The following is an 8,852-nucleotide window of genomic DNA, read 5'->3' on the forward strand; positions in this document are numbered from 1 at the left end:
AGAGACAGTTTTCAACCTTATCAGAAGAGCAGAAATGAATGTCATCAGTGACAGTTTTGTCAGAGCTCTAATGCTAAGAAGCACAGAAACACCCTGTGTTCACTAAGCACTGAAAACACACGTATCCCCCCGTGACTTCAATTCCAGTGGCCACTGTTTTGGGGAGCAGCAAGCCAGTAGACAGGCGCCGTCTCCAGTTCAGGTTCCCCAGATTGCTCCCCAGACCCCACCCCTGGTGAGTTTGAAGCAAAAACACAGACACCCGTATGACTTCATCCAAAAGCATTTCAGTAATTGAAATACATGGGTTTTCTTTTATAAACAACCAAGAATACATGATGATAGTGAATTCTAAAGCCTGTGTGTTTAAAACAATAGATTATTACATGCTCTTTTAACAGAAAGGGTGGGATAAAGAGGTCACTCTAGCAGGCAGGCGCTGGTGCACTTAGATGAATCCCAAGGATCCCCACAAGGCCCTAATTCAAGCCCCCACTCCCCATCTGCAGTGGGGTCACTTCACAAGTGGTGAAGCAGGTCTGCAGGTAGGTGTCTAGCTTTCTCTCTCCCTCTCTGTCCCCTGTCCTCTCTCAATTTCTCTGTCCTATCCAATAAAATGGAATAAAAACAGAAAATAAAAATGAAGGGAGGGGCCAGGTGGTGGCACACCCGGTTGAGCGCACATGGTACAATGCGCAAGGACCCAGGTTCAAGTCCCTGGTCCCCAGCTGCTGGGGGAAAGCTTCCTGAGTGGTGAAGCAGTGCTGCAGGTTTCTCTCTGTCTCTCTTCCTCTCTATCCCTCCTTCCCTCTTGATTTCTGGCTGTCTCTACCCAATAAAAATTAAAAAATAAAAATTAAATTAAAAAATAAAAATAAATAAAGGGGAAAAATGGCCTCCAGGAGGATTTGTAGTGCCAAATCTGAGCCCCAGCAATAACCCTTGAGGGGAAAAAGACAAAGAGGTTATTCTATATAATTTTTAGCATGAAAAACACACCATAGGGGCCAATATTAAACTGTAAAGATGACTTTTCTCCTTTCACAGATTTTTGGGGAGGAAAGAATGCACATGAAGGCAGGTAACAAGCTAGCAATACAAGCTCCATCATTGAACTAGAAGTATACACTTAGGGGTGTTAGGTGGGAGTACATTTTTTTTGCTCTGACTAGCTACTGGTAGCAACTGTTTGGTCTACACCAAGTTATATTCAGAGACTGAGACTGTCTTTGCCAATAAGTTCCTAGACACAGACTCACTACAGAAATTCTAATTTAAAATAATTCAAGCCAGTAGCATACAGGATTATGTCTCTTTTCTATCATTATCTTTATTTATTTGTTGGATAGAGACAGCCTGAAGTAGAGAGCAAAGGGGGAGATAGGGAGAGAGACAGAAAAACACCTGCAGCCCTGCTTCACCACTCAGGAAGCTTTCCCCCTGCCGGTGGGGACCAGGGGATTGAACCTGGGTCCTTGCGCACTGTAACATGTGTGCTCTACCCTGTATGCCACCGCTCAGCTCCCCCCTTGTATAATGTCTCTTTATATGCCAAGAAAGAAATACTATTCATGGAGGCTGGGCGGTAGCGCAGCAGGTTAAGCACACATGGCAGGAAGCACAAGGACCGGCGTAAGGATCCCGGTTCGAGCCCCCGGCTCCCCACCTACAGGGGAGTCACTTCACAGGCAGTGAAGCAGGTCTGCAGGTGTCTGTCTTTCTCTCTCCCTCTCTGTCTTCCCCTCCACTCTCCATTTCTCTCTGTCCTATCCCAACAACAACAGCAATAATAATAAAAACAAGAGCAACCAAATGGGAAAAATGTCCTCCAGGAGCAGTGGATTTGTGGTGCAGGCACTGAGCCCTAGCAATAACTCTGGAGGCAAAAGAATAAAGTAAATAAACATTTTTTTAAAAGAAGAAATACCATTCAAACCAATGATAGATTCATTGGATTATCGTTCCAGGCAAAGGGGAGAGGAAAGAACCGCGGTCCGACTGTATCTGAGGTGAACCTGCTTCCTGCCACTTGGTTCTTAGAGTTCAGCTGCTCCACCAAGAGCTGCCAGCACACATCCAGCTGCCAACACTGTGTGAAAGTCACTTGTTCCTCGAGCGACACGGGGGCAAGGAGGGCACAGGTATTGGTGGGCAGGGCTCCATAGGGCCCCCTGCGACTTTCACTGCTGCCCACAGTGTGGAGCCTCACTTCTGCTGGAGGTGGCAGGACAGCTATTTAGGCCACAAGGAGTTGTTTTGCCTCGAAACTCAGGTGGACGTTGTGGACGTTGTGTCACGGTTGCTCCTTCAGGCATTCGCCCAGAGAAGCTCTCAACAAACAGCACGATGGTTCTGCTGGTGTTGGAGCACTGCCCAACACCAGCAGAAATCCCCCTTTCCAACTTCAAAACAATTCCATCCAAACAAACGTTTCTAAATTCCAACCACACACTTTTGCCCCACACATGGATTTGAACTAAGGGCAGGCACACAGCAGCAGCACTGGTTAGTGAGCCCTGAACTGCTGCTAGAGCCCCAGAAGCAAAGACAGCAGTAGGTGAGCAGGTCAGCACCTGCAGATCTGGCAGCCAGCAGGGCTCTGACAGTTGTGTTCCAAGTGTGTCCGTGTCACCTGTTGAGCCTGATGCGAAGTGTAGCTTTGTCACTGCTGTGCCTGTGATTAGGAACAATTAGTACACTCTGAGGACCTGGAGTTAGGTCTTGATTTGAATGTAGCCTTCTGTTCCACCATTCACTCTCCCTTCCTCCCTAAATCTTTCCTTTACCTCCCCTCAAACTGGGAGAGGGGGGAGGAGTAGATGAGGGGGAAAAAAGGGTCCAGATGGGAAGGAAAGAATGCTGCAAAGATCCTGTAGGAAGTAGGTCAGGTATCTTGGAGATTAGAATGGCCTGCTTCATCCCTGAATGCAGGAGCCAGGGACTAGTAGCATACAATTAGGAGGAATTAGAACAGCAACAAGTAGCTTGGACTTATCAGCTTTAATTGTCTATTGTCAGGACAGAGCTCTCCTCCTGAGCATCATGGTGGCAGGCTACATCCTAATACTTTTAATGGACCTCCATTGTGGGATTATCTCTCCTAAAGACAGTGCCTGTTCTTTTAAAAGAAGCTGTTGGGAAGCCAGTTTGAAAAAAATACCAAGCTGTTGCTTTCTCTGTGATTGGTCCCTTTCTAGGGTAATGCAGTGCTGCCCTTCTGGCCCTGGGGGCACACCTTCAGGGGAAAGATGCCTATTGAACATTAACCCTCCGCCCCAGCTTCCTGGTGAGGACTTGCAGGAAACAATGGAGATCAGATAAGCTTGGGCTGGTGGCTTCAGAATCTCCACACTATCTCCTTGTTAAAAGGTTTCCTGGCTTCGTCTCAGTCAATATTAGAGAGTTTTTCCAAGAGATAAGGTGTCTATTAGATGAGATGTTGGCATTGTATTACCTTAGCTTTCTTCACCTCTCAACCTCTCTGGGAGAAGTGTAGGCGTTGAAAGGGCCAGGGCCAGTGAAGTCCTCCAAATGCAGAAACTGACTTGGGTTGGCTTCATTTTACTCAAGACTGTTACAGTTAATTTCACATTCAAACGTTTCTGTAACTGAGTAATTCATGACCTTTTACACCTTCCAGGTTCTTATTCTTGCTAGGAATGATTTAACCAAATGCAAGGCCTATACTGGTGTGTACCAAAACCACCAGTGTGTTCAAAACAACTATTTGAAGGCACTGCAAGATGGGTCATTTAGACAGTATATTTACTTTGTCATGAGCATTACTCAAATTCGAACCCAACCCCTGCAGCGCTGAAGGAAGTTACTGTTCTGTGGTGTCTTCCTCCCTGTCTCATATCTGATAAATCAAGCCTGGGCTGGTGAGGCTCCAGTAATGATGACGTGTGTGTGTGTGTGTGTGTGTGTGTGTGTGTGTGTGTGTGTGTGTGTGTGTAAGAATAAAGGGTACGTTTATTTAGGGAGATGAAGAATTATCTCTCTCTTGTAATTGGTTCACCTCACACTGGTTAAGTAGAAGGGATGGTCTCTGGCTGCTTGCAGGACCTCTGTGTTTTTTGCCACCAGTTATTGCTGGGGCTGGGTGCCTGCATAATAAGTCTCCTGGCAAATATATTTTTCTGTCTTTCTCTCTTTCTTTGTTATTCTCTTTACTCCTCTGTTTCTCTCTCTCTCTCTTTCTCTCTCTCTTTTTTTATTGAAGAGGCTAATGTTCTGCAGTGTAGTCATGGACATATGCATTACAATTTCGTTATGTAACAGGCCCTAAGCATTTTCTTCCTATCCACCCTCTCCCTCCCTCCCCAGAACCCTTGGCTACACCATGTTCAGCCCGTGTTTCACTTTGTGTTCTCCCTCCCTGAAGTTCTTTGCTTTGGTGCAGTCCTTTATTTCGTTTGATAGGACAGAAAGAAATTCAGAGGAGAGGAGAGACAGAGAGAAACCTGCAGCACCGCTTCATACACACATACACATGCACACAGGTGGCTTGAACCAGAGCCCTTGGTGCCTCAACCAGGTATGTCAATGCCCAGCCCCCAGTTCATGATTTTTCTAAGTGGCCTGGCTGGATTGGGGTGGTCAGAAACCATCTGCATGTGTCTATCTTTCTGTGTAAATCTATGCAATTCCCAACACCCAGAGGACATGTGTTATTTTGTTATTTCACGGCTCTCTCTTCCCCTCTCTGAGCCCACATCTTAGGCCATGTTCATCAGTGAGGGTCTACAGAACTCTGTCCTCTCAGCAGGAAATCGGGGAAGCCAGGCTCTGATCTGTGGCCTGTCATCTCTGCCAGGTTCACGTTGGAAAGGAAGGTCCAAGAACTAAAAGCAGAGTCAGGGGAGAGGGTCTCTGTGACCTCTCGGACCTCAGTTTCCTCAGCAGGAAGACGGGCTGTTGGGTTGGATCTCTGGTCTTCTTCTCAGGTTGCTTGCTAAAGGCCCACATTCCTGACTTGAGTAAATCACTGTGTTCTTCCTTTCTCTCTCTCTGGGGAATTCTGATGGGCGTTTCACTATAGGTCTTCAGGATCCCATATCTCCTCTGGTGCATAAACACCCAGTTCCTAAAACCTTGAGTCTTGGATAGGTGACACAACTCACCTGGGAGGGCGCCTACACTGCCACACTCTGAGACCTAGTCCACCAAGCTTCAGCACTGCAATGTCTCTCCTCCCTCCCCCTTCTCTCTTTCTCTCTCTCACTCAATCTCTCTGAAAGTCATCCCAGAGTGGTGAAGCCCCAGAGATGACCCCAAAATATTTTTTTTCACTAAAAACTTTAGTCTTCCCTTAGAAAAAAAAAGGAGAAAAAGAAATCACGAGCCTCTTTTGTTAATTAATTGAACTCGTTGTTGTTGTTGTTGTTGTTGTTGTGTTTTGTTTTTGCCTCCAGGGTTATCACTAGGGCTGAGTGCCAGCACTTCAAGTCCACTTCTTCTGGTGGCCATTTTTTTCCATTTTATTGGATAGAACAGAGAGAAATAGAGGAGAAGAGGAGAGAGAGAGAGAGAAGGAGAGAGACACCTGCAGACCTGCTTCACCACTTGTGAAGTGACCTCCCCTCAACAGGTGGGGAGTGGGGGCTCTCAGCTGATCCTTGTGTAGGTCCTTGTACTCAGTACTATGTGCGTTTAACCGGGTGTGCCCCCTCCAGACACCCTAAACTCGGTTTTAAAACCATTTTTACATATCATATTTTAGTGAGAGGGAGATACATAGCATCCAGAGCACTACTCCACTATTGGCTTGTAGCGGTACAAAGGACTGAACCCGAGACCTTGGGTAACCTTAGGCCTGAAAGTCTGGTGCACAAACCACCGTGCTTTCTCCCTGGCCCTAGAGGTTTTCTTTCCAGTTGAAGAGAGTCCAGAGCAGCACGTCAGCACACGTAGTGCTAGGGACTATCCCAGAGGCTTCAGGCATGCAAGTCCTGCACTTCTCATAACAAGCCTTCTCCCCGCCTACCACCAGTCCCATTTTAATAAGAAATCATTCTTCCAGAGTCGGGCGGTAGCGCAACGGGTTAAGTGCACGTGGCGCAAAGTGCAAGGACCCACATAAGGATCCCGGTTCGAGCCCCCGGCTCCCCACCTGCAGGGGAGTCGCTTCACAGGCGGTGAAGCAGGTCTGCAGGTGCCTTTCTCCCCGTCTCTGTCTTCCCCTCCTCTCTCCATTTCTCTCTGTCCTATCCAACAATGACAACATCAATAACTACAACAATAAAAAAAAAACAAGGGTAGCAAAAGGGAAAATAAATATAAAAAATTAAAATAAAAAAGAAACTGGACAACAGCTATGGCAACAATAGCAAATACAACAAACACAACAACAATGGCAACAAAATAGGAAAAATAGCCTCCAGGAGCAGTAGATTGGTAGTGCAGGCACTGAGCCTCAGTAATAACCCTGGAGGCAAAAAAAAAAGAAAAAAGAAAGGAAGAAAGAAAGAAAGACAGACAGACAGACAGAAAGAAAGAAACTGGAGTTGGTGTATTGCACCAAAGTAAAAGACTCTGGGGTGGGTGGGTGGGTGGAGAATACAGGTCCAAAAAGGATGACAGAGGACCTAGTGGGGGTTGTATTGTTATGTGGAACACTGACAAATGTTATGCATGTGCAAACTATTGTATTTACTGTCAAATGTAGAACATTAATTCCCCCATAAAGAAATTTAAAAAAAAAAGAAAAGAAAAGAAATCATTCCTCCTTGATCTTTTGTTTAATAGATGGTGGTTTCAGGAAGCCACTGGTGGCAGGTCCAGCTACGGTCATGCTTTCTTTTTCTGTGGAGATTCTACTCCTGCCACACAGGCTCTGGCTGCTGCTGTTTCTGCTCATTCTTCCACCTTTGTTGGTAGCCAACTCATCCGCCTTTCATCTCACTGCAGTGAAACACCTATTTACAACCTCCCTTTCCTTCCACCCTGGCCCCACCCCCACCCCGCGGCCTCCTCGCCCACTGAAAGGTGAGAGAAGCAAACATTCCTCCCAAATCTTCCTTCTCTGCTGTGGAAGTGACTCTTCCTCTTCCCTAAAAGAGGAAGAGAGAAAGCTGGGTTTCGGAATGTCTACCTTTAGCCATTGTTCTATTTCTGCCTTCCTTACAGTTCAGACTGTAGACTTTTTCTGCTAGCTAGTTCCATTTTATTCCCTTTTCTCACCAAATGTAAAATTAGGAAATGTTTTTTGGGCTTGTAAATGTTCTTCTTTCCCCTGCCCTTCCTCATGGCCTTTTCAGAAACTTAAATCCCTCTTGTCTGAGGAGTCACTAAAATAAGAAGCATCGTCAGGAAGACGAACAAATATTGGAAACCCACGTTAGTTTCCTCACTTACAGAAAATACCATGATTCCCGCTAGCATTTTGGTGGCTGCCAAAGGGAAGGAATAATTCTAAAATACAGAAATGGTCAGATAAGCACACAACTGCCTGAAGTTAGAAGGGTAGAAAGAGACACTGAGAGCTAATGACAGGCGGTTCTGTAAATTTCGAGACGGCAGACAGACATCGTGTGGGTTTTATAAAGGCCTTTGTATGACACTTATCAGCTCTTTATTCCTAGGGAGAGGAGGGAATCTGTCCTATCAGGGCTTCTTCTGCTTCCTTCATTTCAGAATTCAAACCACTGGTCTCATTTCAAAATCTCCACAGTCTCATAGGCTCACCCTCCCTAACACTTAGGCCCTGAATGTATTTGTCCAAAGTGTTGTTGGGCTGGTAAGCTGTGTCATGAGGAAGAAGGGCTTGTGCTATTTTTAAATCGATGGAACACATCATCGAAACATATCATACACATATCATACCAGTGACACACACACTGCATTGTAACATAGCATGTGTCACACACGCATTTTCTCACTCACAGAGATACTTGCTCTTCTAGTTCAGCCTTAGAAAGAGAAGGCCAGCCCAAAAGCCAGCGGAGCCCTGTGATTTGAGTTGAAAAGGCTGTTAAAGTTTAAAAAGCAAGTGTCCCCCTGGTTCTCCCCGCCTGGCTCTGAGACATGTGGGAGGGCTTCAAAGAGTCGGTGCCCCTCTTTTTAGAGCTGGGGCCTGCAGTTGGTCCCCAAATGTTTACCAGCATGAAGATGGCTAACTTACAGGAAGTGGGAAAAGGGTGTGGGGGGTGAGGGTGGGTGGTGGGTGGGTGGGTAGGGAGAGAGGAGAAGAGGGTGGTGGGGATCGCTCTCTTGATGTGGTTAGTCTGCCATTGACCTTGTTTGGGTATAACAGGAGTTGAATTAGAAAATGGGAACATATTTCATCTTGGGCATATTTCGTCCCATTTTTAACTTTCTTTAGGGAAAACGCCCCCCACCCCCAAATGAAATCAGGTCTCCAGATCTGGCATTCGGTTTCCATTCACCCTACCACAGTCTTCTTCTCCACACTGCCTACTTCAGAATTCCCAAACCCTGGAGGACTGAAGCCCCCCCCCCCACTTGAGCCCCTAAGAAAGTCTAAGGGCAGTTGCTGGCATAGGTTGGAGCTCCTGAGAGGTAAGGATTTGGATCCTTCAGGACTTGCTACTATTTCAAATACTCTTAATAAGATATAACTCTACCTGAGAGATGCTGATTAATTAATGCTTTTTTTTCAAGCTGATTTTGTACTTTTTATTTCTAGTTTTTTAAATACAGGAAAAAAGGGGATAATATATTGACTAACATTAGACCAAACTATTACTTAGAAAAATACATTTGAGACTTGAGATCTGTGGGAAGACAGCATATATAATGGCTCTGAAGTCCCAGGTCCAATCCCCAGCACCACCGTAATCCAGAGCTGAGCAGTGTTCCCAAGTCTTTCCATCTCTCTATCCCTCTTTAAA

The sequence above is a fragment of the Erinaceus europaeus genome, chromosome 4 (genome assembly GCF_950295315.1).
Source record: "Erinaceus europaeus chromosome 4, mEriEur2.1, whole genome shotgun sequence".
NCBI lineage: Eukaryota > Metazoa > Chordata > Mammalia > Eulipotyphla > Erinaceidae > Erinaceus > Erinaceus europaeus.